Here is a 21,537-nt window from a genome sequence, read left to right as displayed (position 1 = left end):
TCGATGTAGGGGCCATAAAAGCCGGTATAGGGCCCATGGCCCTATAAGTTCCGACATTGAGACTCTCAGAGGCCAGCGACGGGGCACCAAGAGCAGATAAAGTGCCGCAATAAGCCGGCATGGGGCCTGAGAATCAGTGTGGAATTCCAGGAGCCTGCGTGAGCTCTCGGAGACCTTCGTATTTCGTAAGGTCCACAAAGGTCGTTGGGTCCTCTGAATCTGAATTCTGCGGGGCCCTCAGAGGCCAGCATGTCTCCTGGCACCTGCCTGCGTTGAGGTGAGACCCTCCGAGGCCGTCGTAGGGTTCTTGAGGCCAGCGTTGGCCCTTGAAGCCTTCGTTAGGCCCTAGAAGCCGTCAAGAGGGCCCTCAGAGGTCAGCATGGCCCCTGGAGCCTGCCTGCGTCGAGGCCTTCAGAGGCCGTCGTGGAACCCTCAGACGCCAGCGTGGGCCTTTGGAACTTGCGTTGGGTCTTAGAGACCATTGTGAGGGCCCAGAGAGGTCGTCGTCAGGGCCCTCTGACCCTCAGGGACCATCCTTGGGTCCTCAGAAGTTGTTGTGAGGGCCCTTAAAAGCCTTCGAGAGAATCATCAGAGGTCGTCATGAGGGTCCTTGGCCATAGTGAGGGTTTTCATGGGCCCCCAGATACATTTGCAGGGCTCTCAGAGGCCTTGGTAAGACCACTAGAGGCCATCGTTAGGGCCCTCAATAGACCGTTGCAGGGCCCTCAGATGCCAGCATAGCCCCTGCAGCCTGGTTGTGTTGGGGCCCTCAGAGGCCGTCGCTAGGCCGTCTGAAGCCAAATGGGCCTTCAGACTTAAGTTGGGTCTAGGGCCGTCACGAGAGCCCTCAGAGGCCAGCAGGGCCCCTAGAGTCCTGTAGCACCCTCAGCGGTCGTCATGAGGGCCCTTAGTGGTCGTTATAGGGCCCCAGGGGACAGAGGTCGTCGTGAGAGCCCTCAGAGATCGTAAGGGCCTTCAGAGGCCGTGCCGTCATAGGGCCCTCAGAGGCCGTCATAGGGCCCTCAGAAGCCAGTGTGACCTCTGGAGTCTCCTTGGGGCCCTAGAGTCTCTGTGAGACCCTCAGCGGTCGTCATGAGGGCCCTTAGTGGCCGTTGTAGGGCCCAGGGGACAGGGGTCGTCGTGGGAGCCCTCGCCCCTCAGAGATCGTCATAAAAGGGCTCTCTGAGGCCGTCGTGGGGGCCCTCAGATGCCGCATGGAGCACCAAACGCGGCTCGGAACACTTCTAGTCGGTGTGGGGGCCCCAAAGACTAGCATGGGGCGCCCCTGACCATAATTGGACATCCCGGATGATGCCACATCAATGTTCATTTCTCGATCACTGGTTTTCAGGAGAAAATGTATTGGATGGTGCGACGGGCCCCTTGTACGGATTTTGGGGGTGCAAAAAGATATGTTTGCACCCCCATGTTTTTCGATGGGGGTGCAGCTGCACCCCCTGCACCCCCTATTCCGCCGCCACTGCCTGAAACGAGGCATCCAAGGCTGTCAGAGCACAGATAGAGGAAGAGATAGGTAGAAAGGGGGCCACAAGTCGTTCCCGCTCCACTTTCGATTTCACTGGCATTCATCAAAGGTGAAATTTTACCTACTTCATTAATTTCTTACAAACCGAATTTCTGCTACAAAAAGGTAGTTTGAAGCAAAGTTTATACTCTAGCCCGCGCTGGACCTATCGGTTTTCTACATGCGCCCCGGCTGGGGGAGGGGTACGAGTGGAACGCATCCCTCACCGGTTCACATCTTATTTGGCTGGAACCTTGTGGAAAAACCGCATTTTGTTGCCTTTGGCTTCACCCAAATGGCCGTTGACCCTTCCACTTGTGACCTCTTTCTCTGGTCGAGGCTTAGTCATGATGTCAGAATGTCTATTCATAATGTCGATTCGACGCGCCAGCCCACATCCTATGTGCATTATCAAACTATTTTGTGAACAGAAACGAGTCACGTTAAAGTCAGGTCAAGGTCATTGATCTATGATGACCTAGGTTGTCTTTTTGTTTTTGCAGCTTATTTGGGTAGTTTTGGAACTGATTAAGGCTAAGCATTAATTTGCAGCGGAGCATTAGGGAAAACGATTTTGAGCCCATGTCAAATGGTGCAAAGCTTTCCGTGGTGACATAAACATCTAATAAAAATAGCCGGCATGATGCCTAATGGTTGATTTGACCTGACCTGACTTATCTAGAATGCATATTGGATATTGCATAACTGTATCATTAGGTATTGACGAAACGCATGCAAACTTTGAAATAAAAAAAGTAAAATATCGCAAAACCTAATAAAAAAACTCTCACTGGTCCAAATGTTCCTGGCTTTTGGGTCACCGACCTAGCCTGGGTGATACCTACAAATTCCTTACCTAAGACCTTCAAATTGAGTAAAAGCAGCTATCTCTCGAAACGGGCAATACGTTACTTTTCCCGCAAAACTCCATGTAGATCAACGTTCGAACAATTAGGGGGCGGGGTCCAATCAGGGGGCTACACTTGGGCTACACCATTGGCCTTAGATAAAATCAGAGAAAACCGTTCAGAAAGAGCTTTAGAAGAGCTATCAAAGGAGTTTTCGAGTCGTTGTAGCTCTGTTCGTTTCAGATCTATGCGTTAATTTTTCAAAGTGTTGAAACAGGCGAAATTTGACCTTGGATGACCTCTGGTGACCTGACCTTAACACTCGCTCGTATAGGGGGGTGGGGGGTTCGAACGGACCCCCCTAGATTTTCGCGAATAACTCGCGTATAAAGCAGCCGATCGCAACGAAACATTCAGTACCCTCGCGTTATCAATTTTACACCTACCCTGAAAATTTCATGACCCTGACCATAATGACCTTTGACCTATGACCTGCTTTTTGAGACCATGCTTGGCCGGAATCGTGAATCGGCGTACGTCGGCTCGCATAAGCTGCGCGTTTGCAGTCTTTTCGTGGTTTCAAGCGTTCAAACATGTGGTATGATGCTGCTCCCATGCATAAGGGTGGGTGTCAAAGTCACCGGAAGGTCAGGTCAGGTCATTGACCTTTGATGACCTCGGTTTACTTTTTCGATCTTTACATGTTTCTAGACTAGTTTTTGGAGCTGAATTCGAATTTAGCAACCATCTGAACATTTATGAAGTAGTTTTTGGTGCCTTCGTAACATGTTACGAAGCTGTCAGAGGCGGTTGTCACCTACTACGAATCCCGGCAAAACCCTTACTAGTTGACCTGACCTGACCTGACCCGATCTGGCCTAAATGCATGAAGACATCATCTATGATCATAACTAACATGATATTCGTGATCAGCACCCCGAAAACCCCCATAGCAGCCACGTTTTACAACGTTCTAACAGGTTCCGGTTTTCCCGACTTTTGGGTCACTGACCTGACCTGGAAGGTCAACCGATGACCTAGGACCTTAAAATTGGGTATCATCGGCTTCCTCTCGTCACGGGCAACACGCTCGTTTTTTTCCGCGAAGCTCTAGCTCGATCAGGGGCGAAACGGCAAGGGAGGTCCAACGGACCCTCCCCCTTATACTTTCGTGGCTGAAAAAGAAACACCGATACGGGCGAGGGTTAAGTTTGACACCGAAGTATTTTCGTCGTTATTTTTTCGACTTTCTAATGCCGCCCTCCGCGTGTCGCTACGTGACCCGGGAGCCGAGCTAAGCGGGTGACGTTGAAGCACTCCTCGGTAACATGTGAAGACGAAGGTGGTAACGAGCACCGTTTTGGCGAGGGCTTAGGGCTGTTATTCTACGTTTAACCTTCCAGGCGGTGGGGGGGGGGGTATTTTTTTACCCTCCCCCTTTAGTTTTTTTCGATATTTCTCCAGAACCGCTGCGTCGATCGTCACAAAAGTTTCAGTATCCTCCCGTGAATAGCTTTTAAATATTGTGACCAAAATTTTTCCAAAGGCTATGATAGGTTGGCCGCTAATGACGTCGGAGTGACGTCAATTCAGCCATTTTCGACCCCAAAAAAGGTTTCGCGGGAAGAGCTGTCAGGCCTACAGCTTTAGAGATACAGAAAAATGTTTAGATATAAAAGGTGTAGAATTCACAGCGCTGTAAAACTGCTATCTCCGATGTTTGATATTTTTGAATGGACGCCATTTAATTGCGTCCCAGGAAAGCTATTTCTGGCACCTAAAAGCTGACTCGCCCCAAAATTGGTCCTCAGCACCTATTTGGTGGATACCAGCACCAATCATGGAAAATGACCTTAATTAGCTGTTTCTGGCACCTATTCATCGGTACGCCTTACTCTTTTTTTCTGAATCTGGCACCTAAATGCTGAGCGTAGCACCAATCTAGTCGAAAAATGAACTACTGGCTGGTAGAATCATGTTGTTCTGGTATAATGACTCCTGGAGTCTAGCCTAAAGGTTGCCAGTGCAGCTACACTCTAAGACAGCCCCGAAGTGATTTCAGCATTGTATATGACGTTTAAGTAAGCAAATAATATTGATTTGTTTGAAAAAACAATGTCATTTAAATATTTAAAAGTATTTATTTGTAATGCTTAAAGGGAAACATTTTTGTGAGTAATTGTCTCCATTTTGACCATTAAAACGGGTATTGTATTTTTTTGACGTCATCAAATAGCTCCAAAAAAGAAATGTAATGTTTTCATTCCGTTCAAGGCCGCTGAAGAAACGCGGGATCTTGCGTGGGACATTATCCGTTGTTTGCCGCGCAGAGTTGTGCCGTGGTTGTGCCTTTTTCATCCGTTTCTTACTTATGTCATATGTGTGCATGAAGCTTTGATTTTGTTTTTGGTTATTGTGTGGCCGGTCAGTCAAACGCCCCTGTAGAAACCGGATGCTGCGTTTGATCCAGATGGAGTCAGACGATGACTGCAGAAAGCTAATAATACTGAAAAGAGGGCCGGTTGCGTGGCATGTCTGTTCAGAGTTGAGATTTTGCTTCACTCCAGTTTATGACCTGAGAGCCTGGCTGGAAGTGACGGATCCAAACTTTTCACGTTAAAATGGCTGAGGGTGCAATAATCTCTAGTCTCTACATAGCTGGCTGGTATAGGAGCGTCTTGCTATGCTGCACCATAGCTGGCTAGTGATTCTCTTTTGGCTAGAAATGGCATTAACCATTATCTCCACTGGCGAAAATGGCACTTGACATCACCGAATGCAACGTTCATGTTGTTAGGATACATAAAATCAGGAAGATTACGCGAATTAGGTAGGCAAACGTGGAATAAAATAGGTGCTGAATGTTTTGGTTTTGGTGCTGAATCAGCAAACAGCAAATACGGAGTTCAACTAGACGATCTGGCAACTTTAGGCTGTGTGGAAGCAATTAGGTGCCAGATTCAGATATTAGGGTCGAATAAGCATTTTGGGGCTGATCAGCAATTAGGTGCCAGAAACAGCTTTTTAGGGACCAGAAACAAATATTCCCCTTTTTGAATTGTGACTCCCAAAAATCAAAAAAATATATTTTTGAATATAAAAGCCGAAAAATCAAAAAATTAATAATTTCGAAAAACACGGAATATATGTGTAGTCCCTATGGCCTTTCAACCACATAACAAATTTGAGATCGATACCTCTTTCATTGGCGAAGTTATAGCGAAAAACTGTTCGAAATTGATTAACCCTCGCTCTGGCAGGGGGGTCGATGCGACCCCCCCCCCCCTAAGGTTTTTCGAAGATAGCGTAAAAACAGCGGCGCAGTTTGGCACAGCCTATAGGGCAACCTTTTTACATATGACCTGAAAATTTCAGGTCCGGGTGACCTTGGGTCAGGTCACCAGGTCAGAAAAACCGGTACGAGGTCATGGTCAAATTTCAATTTTTTATGCATCTGTCCACCTCACAGTTTTGGACTGATTTCCTTCAAACTTTCAGGATGTGCTAAGTTCACCGAGTTGTATAACATATAGTTAGTTTTTTATGTCACTGATCTGAGGTCAGTTAGAGGTCATTACGTCGTAATGTTAAGCCTATGGGAAAAATATTCAATTCGGAAAATACTGGAGATATCCGCTTCGTTCTATCACTTTTGTGCTTTGAAACTTTAGTACTTAACATTATATGTCACTTGGTGCTTCTTTGTTTGGTGTACTTATCCATGGGTCCGGTCAAATGAGGTCAACTGAGGTCAAATGATGTTTGTGCCAATAACTTGTCACATAATAAAGATACAGCTGGGGCATTCCACGATAGATCGTACCACTTTTTTCCAATCTGACGCCCTTATCTCTCGGATTTTAACGATAATTGGTATAAGGGGTGATCAGGGGTCTGAATCCTCCTGTGACAATTTCAGGCTAATCAGATGAGTAGTTTTTGAGTTATAATGTACCAGTAAAACGCCTTTTGGGCGAAGAACGAGCGAGCGAGATAGTGAGCCCTGCACGTGCGGAAGGGCGCGAGGGTAGGACGGGCTTCCGACAAGCACCCTTCTAACCGGTCGCTAGCGGTGTACCAAATTTGAACGCAATCGGCCCAGCCGTTCCTGAGATCTGGAAGCGGCATTCTGCACGTGCGCACGTGCAAACGGGGTCCAAACTGACTTTTGCACGGCACCCTACTAACTGGTATCCAACCGTGTACCAAATTTGAGTGCAATCGGCACAGCCGTTCTCGAGATCCGGAAGCGCCCCCTGCACGTGCGCACGTGCAGTAGCACCTTAACCGCAACACATGGGAATGCATTGCCTGGTGGGTGCCTACCTGTATGCCAAGTCTCAGCGAAATCACCCCAGTAATTACCGAGTTATTAACCCGCGCACCGACGGGGGTCTGCGCCAACTTAGTACCGACGGGGGGGGGGGGCGGATGACCGCCCCCCCCTGAGATCTCGAGAACGAAGCAAGATAGCGACAAGCGGTAAACGGCATCGGATACGCACGGACAAGGTCTACAATTTTTACTAAGGTCATTTTCAGGTCAGGTCAAAGATGACGTCACAAGGGTCGAAAAAGTCAAAATGGCGGCGCTAGATATGGAGAGGGTTTTTCTCGAATAACTTTCGAAGTAGTCAAGATAGGAACAAACTAAGGGCATCATCGTGATCCTCTTGTCAATCCGCATCGAATGATATATATGTTGACCTCGAAAGGTCAAGGTCAAAGGTTGACCTCAGGTCACGTGACCTCGAGGTCATCATGTATATCATTCGATGCGTCTTGACGAGCTGAACACAATGAGACCATCTGCGCGGCTGTATCTTGTTCCTGTAAGGAGTTATTGGCAAAAAACCTTTGGTGACCTTTGATGACGTCACATGACCTTACAGCTGCCCAACAGCAAAACAGACCTCAAGGTAGTGAAGGTTGATCGTATGTGAAGTCATGTATGGTATATGGGGCCATTCCGACCCGTTTTAGTGGTAAAAACAGGGAGTTGATTTTCCCCCATTGACTTATAATGGGGAGGTCGCGAAATTGACCTGACCTTAGGTCACCGACATCAAAATTCCGAGATAAACAAATTGTAGCTACTAATGACCTAATAACATCCTGCGACTTTCAAAGGCCTCCGACATCTACTGTAGCTCTGGCACGGTGACAAAGTTGCAAAAAAGTGACTTGAGGTTGGGTCATTCAAAGTGACCTGGTGACCTGGCCTTAAAAGTTAGGAGGTTCAAACTTGCACACCATGTGTAAAATTGATGAGAGAATAGTCATACCAAATTTCGCGGCGCGGTTTTCCCGCTATCCGCGAAAAACCTCAGGGGGGGGCGGATATCCGCCCCCCCCGTCGGTGCGCGGGTTAAAATGGGAACAAATTTGACACCTCTTATTGTTGTATTTTGCACGTGCACTGGGGGTGAACCACATGCATCGAGAGTATCCTATTTTTGGTAGAAGGGATGCTGCTACCCTATAAAAATTACCGCAAGTCAATCGCCCAAGCGGCTGCTGAGATATGAGCCTCTCAAAATCATTACTTTTGCAAAACAGCTTGAACACCCTCGACTTTTCACGTGGCACGTGCCACTACGGTCACTGAGATGTAGCAAAAGTAGTCAATTACGGGGTAGAAGGGATGGGACTACCCAGCAAAAAAGACCGCAGGCCAATCGGTCCAGCGGTTGCTGAGATTTAAGCCTCTCAAAAGCGTTACAGGCCGGGCCGGGCCGGGCCGCTCATACTGAGATTTTTTCCGTTATATTGAAAAGACTCGCTTCGCTCGCTGCGCTCGCTCGCTCGTAATAACATGTTGCGGTAAGCGGCAATCGAAAGAGCGTCAAAGATGAAGAGAAAAAAATTCAGTCATTTTTAGGTCGAGTCAAAGGTCAGGTCACCAGAAGTGCCTATTTCAACCTTTTGTGACGAACCGGCGTATGACTCAGGAACCAATAGAGCTGCAGCTAACAGCGCTTTTGGGAACCGCATTCGATGGCAGTTCTAACGCTCTTTCGCTGACATGTGATCACATGTCCTCAAATTTAACCTAAGATCAATGGTTCAGCCTCCAGAGGGTAAAAACTAAAAAATAGCCGTTTTATTAACCCGCGCCCTGCTGGGGGGGGGGGGGGGGGGGTGTTTGAACACCCCCTCCCCTTGTGGTTTTTCGCGATTTTTTTAGTACACCTTATCATACATCAATTCTACACATGTTGTAAAAATTTCAGACCAAGGTCATTCAAGGTCAGGTCACCAGGTCACTTGAAGTGACCTCACCTCATAAAAGTTTCAATGTCTGTCATAAGTACACCGAGTGACCGATCGCTTTGAAACTTTCAGCGATTGCTAAGAGCAATAGCATGTACAAAATGTATATCTCAGAATTTTGATATCGATGGCCTAAGGTCAGGTCAATTTTGCGACCTCCCCATTATAAGTCAATGGGAGAAAATTGAAATGCGCCTCTTTTGGACGAAAGACATTATAAACACTCCCAAACACTGAATTACAAGTGGTTTAGACACACTGAACATGAAAATGGTGTCCGTGACCCCTGATTATGCCCTGAGGTCATCTTAGGTCACGAATGGTATCTAACAGTTTTTCGCAAATAACTTTTGATAGAGGCATGCTAGAGCGATGAAAACGCCTTAGATGTGTTTAGCTCGACGATACTGATATGCAATAGACCCTTTCCGGTCAGGTCATAACCTTGACCTGAGGTCAAATTTTTCAAGTTGACCTTTCAAGGTCAAGTTATAGTTCATTCGATGCGTCTTGACGAGAGGAACACGATGCCGGTAAAAATAAGCTCGTACAAGGCTTGGGTCAAAAGTTATTGCAGAAAAACTGTTTCCGAAAAATCGGCTATTTTTGCAGTTTTTGCCCCCTGCAGGCAAAACCGTTGACGTTAGGGCAAATCTGAGAAAATTGCTCAGAAAGGGCGTTAATAGGGCTATCGAATGTGCTTTTTCGCGGCGCTGTAGCTCTATTGGTTCCCGAGTTATGCGTTGGCTTCTTGGAAATTGTCGACATTCGACCTGAAAATCGGCGAAATTTTGCCTTCAATGGCCTCTGGTGACCTGACCTTTGACCTGACCAAAAAATTGACCGAAGTGATTTCCTCATTATTTTTGACGCTCTTTCGAACGCCGCCTTCCGCGTATCGCTACGTGGCCCAGGAGCCGAGTTAGAAGGGGGGGTTCAAACATCCCCCCCCAGCAGGGCGTGGAAATCCAGGACTCCCAGCCGGGCGCGGGTTAACAAGGTGTTTTTTTTTTAATCACTTTTGACTGAAGAAAGGCACGACATTTAACCCGCGAGTTGCTGGGGGGGCGTTAAACGCCCCCACTTTTTTCGCCGGGCCATAGGGCGCGCCAAATTTTGGGCACCTGTAGGGAATTGATTGAAGTTTATTGTGACAAAGTTTCAAAAAAATCGGTCGGAAAATTTTTGAGATATCGAGGTTTTAGTGACGTCATGATTTCTGAGTTTTCGACCAAAAACGGCATATGTTCAAAAAATCATATAAAATCACAGAATAGACATACAGACATGCAGTAAACGCCATTCGAATGCCAATACCATGAACAATCAAATGGCTATCTTCGATTATTGATTATCGTTCCGCATTTTCCAAAATCTTGAACTGAATCTTGACAAGTTCTCGTGACTACTTCACGACCATGATACATGAATTTCTTAAATTGAACTTTTTGAGCCAAACACGTACACATATGATAAAATGAATGTCACCATCGTGTTCTACGGCCCAAATTACCCATAAAACATGTATCATAGGCCGCGAATAACAGTTTTGATTTTCGGGGATATGTGCCTACTCGGTTGACCTGACCTTGACCCTGACCTATGCTTGACTGACCCCTACATGAAACTGACACTCTTGTAGGCCTTATATGATGGATTGTGCACCGTTTTGACAGAGTTTCTGACGAGAGGCGTCCATTGCGAAGTCCTGAAGTCCATGCTACTGAAAGCCCGATTTCAGGTGTTTGACCTGACCTTGACCCGACCTGTGACCTCAAAATTCAACTTTAAAGTACTCATCTGAAGCGTCTCGTCGCGTTCTTTCGTTTGCCGCCTCGTGCGTTTCGCTGCGCCTATTGGTTCTCGAGTTATCGGCTGGGGGCGTTTAACGCCCCCCCCCCCCAGCAAACGGTGGGTGGCGAAATACCCCAGCAACTGCCGGGTTAACCCGCACCCCGCTGGGGGGGGGGGGCAAAATCTGCCCCCTTCCCGTTTTTCGCCAATAACTTCTAAAAGCGTTACGCCAGCAACGTCAAACGTTCAGTACCTTATCATACATGCATTTGACACGTTCCCTGAAAATTTGAGCGAAATCCGTCGGAATTTTTTTTTGAGAAAATGACGTTTTAGTGACGTCATGTTCGCCATTTTCGCCTTAAAAAACGGCAAAATTTCAAACGCCGCTAACATCTTCATTTTTAAAGGAATCAAGACGTAACAAAAAAGGTTATACGTGATTCTACTTTGTCTTTCAAATGGCTATCTCGGTTTTTTGAAAATTTTGGATTATGTCCCAATTTCTTCTTCAAAAACTGACTTTTTTGGGAAAATAATTATAAAATCCAAAATTTTGAGTGTATCGAAAAAACGGAATATACAGGGTGATCCAAAAAAATTGGAACCCCTAACTTAAAATGTCTGTAAGTCAGAAAATTTTCACTTTATTGACAAATTCCAAGCACCATTAGAAAGAGCGTTCAATTTTCTATAAAACCAAGTTGATTGGACTTGATTATTAATATAAATATTACCCTAGACATATGCCTATAAAATTTGTGTCACGAAACTCAGTGAAACGGTTTTGAACATTATGCGCAAATCAGTGATTGACGGTTTGCTATTCTGACCATGTCGCTTGTTGGAGGTTCATGAATAAAAGTAGTTCATTCACGTGCTATTGTAAGGAAAGGAAAGGCTGACCGAGGCTGACGACCTGCTGGGACCAGTTGTCCCAGAGACTGCTGGTCCGCGCAGTCGGAGCTGTCCCCAAGCAACTGCAGGCCTGCGTGACGGCCCACGGAGCTCGCGTTGAGCACATGGCAGGGATGAACAGCGGAAGCTAGAACGCGTGTATCTGTTCTACTCTGTGCTTCTGTGTAAACTTTTATGTAATAAAATTGAATTTGGATGTGGTGTTATTCGCAAAAAGACAACAGATAGAGTGCTAACGGATTTCAGCGCATTGTTAACATTTGGCGATTTCGTTTCACTCAGTTTTCTGACGCTCATTCCAAAAGCCAATAGTGTGCCAATGCTTTACAACATACATGCACCAATTTGACGTGATTTTTAGAGGATTTAATGGCTTTTCTAGTGGTGTTCGCAATTTGTCAATAAAGTGAACACTTTCGGACTTATGGACATTTTAAGTTAGGGGTTCCAAATTTTTTGGATCACCCTGTATGTCTGAGAAGTGGTCTATGTGCACCTACATACCAATTTTCAGAAGAATCGGTTGAAAATGTGGGAGTTATTCAAAATTTTATGACGTCACGACACATATTTTTTGAAACTTTTTTTTAAGTCCTAGACCTCGTACGAAAACAAAAATAGCACCATTCGATTTGCCGTGAAAAACTACACCAGATAGACACTATTTAGGCCTAAACAACCAACTTCAAAATTTGACCACACTTGACCTGACTTTGACCTGACCTCGACCAGAAATTCATCCAGAGGTGGTCCATATCACTTATTGAGTGTGCCTATTGAATTCTATGAATAAAATGACCCATAAAACATGTGTCGCACATGCCCTTTTCTATATTTTGTTTTTGGTGACCTGACCTGACCTGACCTTGACCTTGACCTTTGAATGATATTGTATGCAACGAATATTGTCTTGGTAGCCTAAGAACACGTTTTAGGCAATCAGTCTCCGTCCATTCTTCGGCAACTACGCCACGGTGCAACGCCGATACTGTAGAAACTTGCATTTTGTACCCTTGACCTGACCTTGACCTGACCTCTGTGGCCGTGGCGCCGTCTGCGTGGCGCCGGGCGAGCATCAGGAGTAAACTTCGAATGTGAATACGGCCACAAAAATAACCCGCAGCCATGTACGCGCCCAGCTAGGGGGAAGGGGCATATTCTGCTTACCCTCGGTATAACTTCCGAAACAAGGTCGTAGAAAGACGGGGAAAGTGGCACTCGAAAGATCTCAACAAGGCAGACCTTTGGAGTTTGGGGTCAAATAATTTTTGCTTAAGTAATTCCGAGGTCATGTCAAGGTCAGGTCAAGAGTACAAAATGTAAGCATCTACATTATCGACTTTGGAGCGCATTTGACGATGAATGGACTGAGATTGATTACCCATAACTTGTCCTTAGGCTACCAAGACAAGATTTGTTGCATACAATGTCATTCAAAGGTCAAGGTTAGGTCAGGTCAGGTCACCGAAAGTAAAATATAGAATAGGACATGTCTGATACTTGTTTTGTAGGTAATTTTTTCATAGAATTCAATGGGCACACTCAATTAGTTATATGGACCACATTTGGATTAATGCCAGGTCGATATTTGGCCAAGGTCAGGTGAAGTGAGTTCAAATTTAAGGTTGCTTGTTAAGACCTAAAAAGGTGTCAATCTGCTGCAATTTTCACGACGAATCGATTGGTTCCGTTTTTGTTCCCGTACGAGGTCTAGAAATTCCAATTATTTTGAAAATTTCTTGTGTTGTAACGTAATAAGAATTTAACCCGCGCCGGGCCGGGGGTGCTTGAACACCCCCCTCCCTGCGGTTTTTCGCAGATATCTCAAAAACGGCGGCGCTCGCGCCGCCGTTTTTGGCACATTCGTTAATGCATCTTTTCCGCACATGTTGTGAAAATTTCAGCCCAGGGCTCTCAAGGTCAGGTCACCAGCTCAGGTCAAGTGACCTCACCTCAGAAAAAAAGTTTCAATCCTCGTCATAGCTACACCGACTGAACGATCGTCTTGAAACTTTCAGCGATTGATAAGAGAAACAATATGTAGGTACACATGGTGTGTCAAAAGTGGAAATAGCCGGTGCGCCGTCTGGCAACCCGGCAGCCCGCCGCCATAGGGAAATTCATGCTTTTTGTCGCCTTTTCGCTCCCTATGAGTCACTTGATCTAATTAGACCTTAACTAGGAACGAGGCGGGTCACTTGGACATATTCGGGAGCCGAATACGGTGTTTTGGAGTCAATACCTGGGAAACCCTACCCGCCCAATGCGAGTTTTTAAGAGTCTGCATGCCCAAATTAACGTTGAGCGCGGCCGTTTTTGGTCGGTTTTCCCCGACCTTGTGGCGAAATCGCCTTATTTATTCAACCAGGGTGGGCTAATTCGCTTAACTAGGAATGAGGCGTTGAATAGAATTATTCAAGGAATAGAGCTGTGCAAAAATATTTTTTGTATTTTTAAAACTGTATCCGCCCTCGAACGATAAATATTGTTGACCCATCAGAAGCACATCACCTGGAATGCGTTTGGACTTGGCTGGATCTAATTTTAGCGAGTATCTGCTAATGCAGTTTCTTGGCTTACATAGTACGCACACAAGCATACATACTTCCTGCCCTTGGTTATTCCTCACTTGAATGAAAATTTTGCTATAATAACTATTCCAAGCAGTTAACAGGTTTTAGTGCAGTGCGAATTCGGAACCGTTCAGCGCCGCCAGTCTCCCAGGCGGCGCGTAACGGCTGCCGCCGGCCGCCGCGCCGCCGCTCTGGCAGGGTGTTTGACTTCATATCTCTGTTGCTAGAAAAGTCGTGGACCGATTTACTTGATTCTTGCATGAAAAGATCCGCCATTCAATTCTTAGCAGATAACGAAAATTTGACGTCAATTGCACGATCCGCTGCCCATATTGTGGTACTGCCATCTATTGACAAGGCTGGCGAACTAAAGCCGGGCGGCTATTTCCACTTTTGACACACCATGAAAATGTATATCTCAGAATTTTGATGTCGGTGACATAAGGTCAGGTCGATTTTGCGACCTCTCCATTACCCATAAGTCAATGGGAGAAAATTGAAATGCGCCTCTTTTGGACGAATGATGTTCAAGACCCTCTGAAACATCGATTCATAGGTAAACATGACACACTGAATCGGAAAAATGCATCTGTGACCCCTGTGTGTGCCCCTGAGGTCATGTTAACGGTCACCAGCAGTTTCTTTTGCTATAACTTTTGATAGAGACGCGCTAGAGCGGTGACAACACGTCAGATGTGTTCAGGTCGACGATATGGATCGACTGATATGCAACATGACCCTTTTCGGTCAGGTCATGACCTTGACCTGAGGTCAAATTTTCAAAATGACCTTTCAAGGTCAACAAATACTTCATTCGACGCGTCTCGACGAGAGAAACACGATGCTGCCAAAAGTAATGTCGTGGCTCTCCAGAGTCAAAAGTTATTGACGAAAAACCATTTTCGTGAAAAACTGCTATTTTTACTGTTTTTGCCCTCTGGAGGCTAAACCGTTGACCTGAGGTCAAATCTGAGAACAATTCTCAGAAAGGTCTGTAAAAGGGCTTTCGAATGCGCTTTTCCGCGGCGCTGTAGCTCTATTGGTTCCCGAGTTAGCCGTTGGCAGTTTCCAAAACTGTTTAAATGGACTACATTTGACCTTTGATGATCTCTGGCGGCCTGACCTTTGACCTGACCCAAAAATCCGCCTATATTTTTGACGCTCTATCGAATGCCGCTTACCGCGTGTCGCTGCATTACCCAGGAGCCGAGTTAGACGGGGGTGTTCAGACACCCCCCCCCGGCCCGGCGTGGAAGTCGCGGAGCACCAGCCCGGCGCGAGTTAACTAACTCCTTAATTTTTGAACAGTTTTTTTTTTAATTAGAATTAAGGTGCACAGATACTATTTAGGTATCTAACATGCATGACGTTTTTCAATAATTGCAAATTTTGGGATTTTATACCTAATGATTTTCCCCAAACAGTTTAGTGGGTGCCAACAAACAGTGGGCCAAAATCCAAATAAAAATAAAATTAATTTTAAAAACAAGGTGGAATCACGTTCATGGTTTCTTTGTAACGTCACAATTCCTTAAAAACTGAGGAACTTAGAGGCGTTTGAAGTTTTTCAGTTGTTGAAGCGAAAATGTAATATGACGTCATTAACCCGCGCCCACGGGGGGGGGGGGGCTATTCATAGCCGCCCTCCGTTTTTCTGCAATAACTTCTAAACCGCTTGACGTATCGCCGCCAAACTTTCAGTACCTTCGGCTGCATCAATTTGACACCTTGTGTCAAAATTTGAGCTTCGTATCTATAATAGGCCGGCCGGAAATGACGTCAGATAACGTCATGTTCGGCTGATTTCGACGCAAAACATGGAACCACGGGAATCGCTCCCAAGAGCTGTTTTTAAGCTAGATCAAATTTCTTTGCATGATAGGACTCAGAATGGACTGAGCTATCAAACTGCTATCTTTAATTTTCAAAATTTTGAATATTTTGAAAATTGTTTACAATAAAATTCAAAATTTGTATTATCTTTAAAAAAATTGACTTTTGAAAAAAAGGAATATTTATGATAGAACATAGGTATGCTTATAACTTACTCTAGCAAGTTTTAGCCAGATATCTTCAAAAATGGCCAAGTTATACGCATTGTAGTCACCAGTAGGTATAGCGCCTTTTGGGGCGACTAACGGAGCGAGCGAGGGGGTGAGTCTTGCACGTGCGAAATTTCGAGGGGGTACCTCCAACTCACTTGTGCACGGCACCCAACTGACCGGTTTCTAGCGATGTGCCAAATTTGAGCACAATCGGCCCAGCCGTCCTCGAGATCTAGGAGCGGCATCCTGCACGTGCGCACGTGCAAAATGGGTCCCAACTACTTGTGCACGGAACCCTACTAACTGGTCCCTAACCGTGTACCAAATTTGAGCGCCATCGGTCCAGCCATTCTCGACATCTGGAAACGACCCCTGCACGTGCAGCAGCACCCCAACTCTGGCACATGGATATGCAGTGCCTAGTGGGTGCCTACCTACATGCCAACTTTCAGCGCAATCAGCCAAGTAGTTACCGAGATATTGCAACAATTACAAAACGGACACCTCTTCGTTTTGCACGTGGCACGTGCATAAGGGGTCACATACATGCATCGGGAATAGTCCAATACTTGGTAGAAGGAATGAAGCTACCCTACAAAAATTACTGCGTGTAAATCGGTCAAGTAATTGCTGAGATATAAACCTCGCAAAAGCGTCCGCACGGCCGGCCGGCCGCTCATACTCAGAAATTTCCGTTAAACAAAGACTACGCTCGCTTCGCTCGCTCCGTAAAAATTTCACAATTTTAATTTCTTCAAATCAATTTTCTGTACGAATTTGACATTGTACACCAATATAAATAGCACCATCGTGTTCCTGAGCTCAAACTGCATTCGATAGAAATGTTTTTGGTTGAAAAATTTCAACTTTGAAATTTGACCTTTTTTACCTGGAAGTGACCTGACCTCAGCTATATTCAGATGAAAATGGCCTCAAATGACACATGCGACACCGAATTCGAAATCTATGGCCTAAATGGACCATAAAACATGTGTCACGTGACCGACTTATGACATAAGATTTCCGTGACCTATGATGACCTGACCCTGACCTGAAAACCAAAGTACAAGTTTCATACCCTCAGGGTACCTAAAGCATCTGTTCACGAGTGTGTAAACCAAAAATCAGCCTGATCTGATTTGTAAGACGGCAGGCAGAGCCCAAAAAGTGAACAAGCCAAATATCGATAATGTTTACTTTGACCTGACCTGTGACGTCATCGGTGACCTCGAGGTCTCGAGTTCGACAGTTTTTCCGGAGCTATCAAATGCCGTTTGAATGTTGACGATCGGCCTAGTAGTTTCGGAGTTAGGAGGGGGGCTATGAATAGCCCCCCCCCCCCAGTGGGGCGTGTTATACACAGACCCCAGAGGGGCGCGGGTTACGACATTTTCGCAAAAAAAAAATCCGACAGATTTCGCTAAAATTTTCAGGAAACATGTCAAATTGATGTATGATAAGGTACCTACTGAAATTTGACGTTGCTGGCCTACCGTGCTTAAAAGATATTGAAGGAGAATGGGGGGGGGGGCATATTTGCCACCCCCCAGCGGGGCGCGGGTTAACCCTCGCGGGCCCGGGGGGGGGGGGCGTTTTTCGCCCCCCCCCTGGCGAATATTTGCGATAACTCCCGAACGCTTAGGGATAGGAAGGCGAAACTTTCAGTACCTTTTCTCCCATCAATTTGACATCTTCTGAAGTAAAAAATTTGGACCTAACCCCCTTGATGATGTCACAAGGTCCATTTTTCTAGACCCCTGCACGGCAAACTTCGGCGTCACAGACGCAAACTTCAAATAGCTACTAAAATAGAGTTTTAGAGATAAAGACAAATTACGAGCACGGCTGTGTAGCGTTTGACCTAGAGAAAAATAGAAAAAATAGTTTTGGTGACCTGAGGTCAGAGGTCAGGTCAACGACCCCGAAATGTGGTTTTAGTTTTTCGCAAATAACTTCGACAAAAATGGTCCTAGAGCTACGGCAGTGGTACCATCGCATTCGCCTTGTCAAGCCGCGTCGAATGATATATATTTTGGTCGGAAAAGGTCAAGTTTCATGTTGACCTCATGTGACCTCGAATGACCTCTGGTTGACCTTGACACATGAAAGGTCGTCTATGATGGATTTGTACCCGCTGATCACGAATCTGGCATCTATTTTCCTCTAAGCCTTCATTTAGAGCTTCCGGATGGCAAAATTGTCTTATTTATTATTACTAACTTGAATCAGTGAAATAGCCTCTAGCAGGGATACTCTTCTGTGACCTTGACCTTTGAGCAGCCTTGTATCGTAAGATGAACCACAAATAGGGAACTGATAAGCCTCAAAACATTTCAAAACATCTTGGAAGTTAGCACGCAAGATGTGCGAAAAAGTGCCAAGTTTGAGGTCAATTTTGAGCGTGACCTTGACCTTGACCTTTGATTTGGAGCACATTTTCAGAATTCTCAGATTCTCTTCTTTCGTTTGACACCCAATTTTGCCGGTTTGATGCAGCCTGCCGTCCTCTAGAAGGCTTACTTTGAGATCACTACACATGTGCCGGTTTTGGCCTTTGACCTTGACCTCTGACCTTGAAAATTGACCTGAGGTCAAAAATTTTAGGTGCATTAGAATCGTCTCGTAGGGACCTTTCGTTTGGTATCGCTTTTGTTTCCGTAGCTCCCTTATTTACGGAGTTAGACAGGGGGGGGGGCGAAAAACGCCCCCCCCCGGGCTGCGGTGGTTGGGATTACCCCCCCCCCCCGGGCCCGGCCGGGTTAATGATAGGAATACCGGGCATGACGTCACTTGTTATTTTCGGCTTTTCTGTTGGGGTCTCCACCCTTTTTATTCGTCAGGATGCGCAAAAATTGATATAATGAGAAGCGTGCGAACTGCAAACTTTGGTGGCCCTACTAGCCTTCACTTAACCCGTGCCCCGCTGGGGGTCCTGGATTTCCACGCCCTGGGGGGGGGGGGGGTTAGAACACCCCCTTTTTACCTCGGCTGCTGGGCCGCGTAACGATACGGGGAAGGCGACGTTCGAAAGAGCGTCAAAAATAATGACAAAATTACTTCGGTCACATTTTTGGTCAGGTCAAAGGTCAGGTCGCCAGAGGTAATTGAATGCCAAATTTCGCCGATTTTCAGGTCGAATGTCGATAACTTTCAAGAAGCTGACGCCTAACTCTGAAACCAATAGAGCTACAGCGCTCCTGAAGAGCGCATTTGATAGCCCTATTAGCGCTCCTTCAGAATAGGTACGTCTCTAAGATTTAACCTAAGGTCAACGGTTTTGCCTGCAGCGGGCACAAACTGCCTGAATAGACGATTTTTGCGGGAACAGTTTGTCTGCAATAATTTTTGACTCAAATCTTGCTCGAGCTTACTTTTGCTGGCATCGTGATTCGTGTTGCCCTCGTTAAGACCCATCGAATGAACTACAAGTTGACCTTGGAAGGTCAAATTTAAAATCTGACCTCAGGTCGAGGTCATGACCTGACCGGAAGGTGTCATGCTGCATATCAGTTGGTCCGTATCATTGACGGCGTTTTCATTGCTCTAGCATGCCTCTATCAAAAGTTATTCGTTAAAAACCGTTGAGTACCATGCGACATACGTGACCTGAAATGACCTTAGGGCATAAACTGGGGTCACGGGTGTCATTTTAATGTTAATCAATTTAGTGCTTTAGAGTGATTAGTGACGTTCGTCCAAAAGAGGCGCCTTTCAATTTTCTCCATTGACTTACAATGTGGAGGTCGCAAAATTGACATGACCTTAGGTGCCCGATATATAAATTTCGAGATGAAATTTTTGTATATAGTGATGCTCTCATCAATCACTGAAAGTTTCAAAGTGATCGGTTTCTCGGTGTAGCTATGGCAGGCATTGAATTTTTTATGAGGTTAGGTCACTTGAAGTGCCCTGTGACCTGAAATTGATCAACACGAGGATACCGAAAGTTTTGTAGAGATAGCCGTTTTTTTGCGCGAGTTATAAGTAAAAAACCGAGCGGGGGCTAAATCCGTTCGATCCCTTCCTATACGTGCGAGTGCTAAAATCATATACCAGTCGCTGTGGCTCGTAGTGACGTACGCACCTTTTTTCCTGCGAATTTTAGCTTAATTAGGGACGAAACAGTGCGGTCGTCATTTCTTCAGGTGGGTCGTATGTAGGAAACCGATAGGTTCGGCGAAATATAAACCAGACTCCAGACTTTTCGATATATCTCCAGAACTGCTGCGCCAATCGTCACCAAACTTTCAGTACCCTCCGGGGCATCAATTTTACACATTGTGACCAAAACTTTTCCAAAGGCTGTGATAGATTGGCCGCAAATGATGTCAGAGTGACGTCATGTTCGGCCGTTTTCGACCCGAAAAAAGGTTTCGTGGGAAGAGCTGTCAGGCCTATAGCTTTGAAAATACAGAAAAACGTTCAAGACATACAAGGTGTAGAATTACTAGGGCTTCAAACTTACCATCTCAAACTTTTGAAATTTTTGAATTTTTACCTCCAAAAATAAAATAAAACTAGTTTTGAATATAATAGCAAAAAATCAAAAACGTTTTTCGAGTTTCGAAAAAAGAAAATACGTGATATCCCTTACTGACTTCAATTCACATACCAATTTTTACATCGATACCTCTTTTTTGGCCAAGTTATAGCGAAAAAACTGTTCAAAATTGATGACGTCAAATTTTCAAACTCAATTTTTAGCAATTCTAGACCATGTAGCGCAAAACAAAGACCACCATTAGACTCGCCGTGACGAGCTGCATCCAATCAGTACCCATACCTATTATGTAAAAAATCAACTTTGAAATTTGACCTTTCTTGACCTGACATTGACCTGACCTCAACCTGGAAGTGACCTAAACCGTACCTGATGGTTTATAACCAACACCATTGAGCTGAAAGTGAAAAATTGGCCATAAAACATGCGTCGAACAGCCCTAGTAAAATTCGGTTCATATGCTGACCCTTGGTGACCTGACCTGGTATTACCAGTGACCTCTCATAGCAACATCTGTAGGTACTAGGCAGCTAATGCCTAATCGCTGATTTTCGATAAAATGCGTTGTACTCGATGTTATAGCGCATTCCCTAGCAGACCCGTGAACGGCACAACATTTTATCTTTGACCTGACCTGTGACGTCATCGGTGACCCGAGGTCAATAAAGTTAGATTTCCCTCGACAGATTGATTTCGCACGACAAATTTGATAGGGCATTCGAACGGCGTTTGCATTTTGCAGATCCGTCCACTAGTTTCGGAGATACGAGAAGGGGGGGAATAGCCCCCCCTCCCCCCCACCAGGTCGCGTTATAAGCAGACCCCACCAGGGCGCGGGTTTAACTTAGAATAGCAGATAGCCCTAAGCCCTCGCCGAGACGTTGCTCGTCACCACCTTCGTCTGACCGAGGAGTGCTTCAACGTCACCCGCTTAGCTCGGCTCCCGGGCCACGTAGCGACACGCGGAGGGCGGCATGGGAAAGACAAAAATAAAATAGAAATTACGACGAAAATACTTCGGTGTCAAACTTAAAGTCAGGTCACTAGAGGTCACCCAAGAT

This window comes from Amphibalanus amphitrite, unplaced genomic scaffold (assembly GCF_019059575.1).
Source record: "Amphibalanus amphitrite isolate SeventyFive unplaced genomic scaffold, NRLGWU_Aamphi_draft 000064F_arrow, whole genome shotgun sequence".
NCBI classification, from domain to species: domain Eukaryota; kingdom Metazoa; phylum Arthropoda; class Thecostraca; order Balanomorpha; family Balanidae; genus Amphibalanus; species Amphibalanus amphitrite.
This window is presented reverse-complemented; position numbering follows the sequence as displayed.